At 60.9% G+C, this 373-nt stretch overlaps 1 pseudogene; it reads left to right on the forward strand.

Moving 5' to 3' along the window:
• The first annotated feature begins 17 nt into the window (after positions 1-17).
• On the forward strand, positions 18-350 carry LOC106512814 (sodium- and chloride-dependent creatine transporter 1 pseudogene; annotated as a pseudogene).
• The last annotated feature ends 23 nt before the right edge of the window (positions 351-373 follow it).

The following is a 373-nucleotide window of genomic DNA, read 5'->3' on the forward strand; positions in this document are numbered from 1 at the left end:
TGGTTTCTGACTGGTTCTGGTTCTGGGAGTGATGGAGAAGCAGTCTCTGCCCGCCTCCCCCTGCCCTCTGGTCCTCCTGGAGGAGACTAAGAAGAACCCCCTCCTCCTGACCAATGGCACCAGTTACCCGCCGGCGGCTGCTAACGGCTCCCTCCACCCACTGACTGTGGCGAGTGGCGGCGGCTCAGGACAAGATAAGAGAGGAGGCGTGGTCAACGGGGCGGGGCCAGGATACCAGGAACGAGAGACATGGACTCGGCAGATGGACTTCATCATGTCCTGCGTGGGTTTTGCGGTGGGACTTGGGAACGTGTGGCGGTTCCCCTACCTGTGCTACAAGAACGGAGGAGGTGAGGCTCAGCACACCCACATT

The sequence above is a fragment of the Austrofundulus limnaeus genome, unplaced genomic scaffold (assembly GCF_001266775.1).
Source record: "Austrofundulus limnaeus strain Quisiro unplaced genomic scaffold, Austrofundulus_limnaeus-1.0 Scaffold15241, whole genome shotgun sequence".
Taxonomy (NCBI): domain Eukaryota; kingdom Metazoa; phylum Chordata; class Actinopteri; order Cyprinodontiformes; family Rivulidae; genus Austrofundulus; species Austrofundulus limnaeus.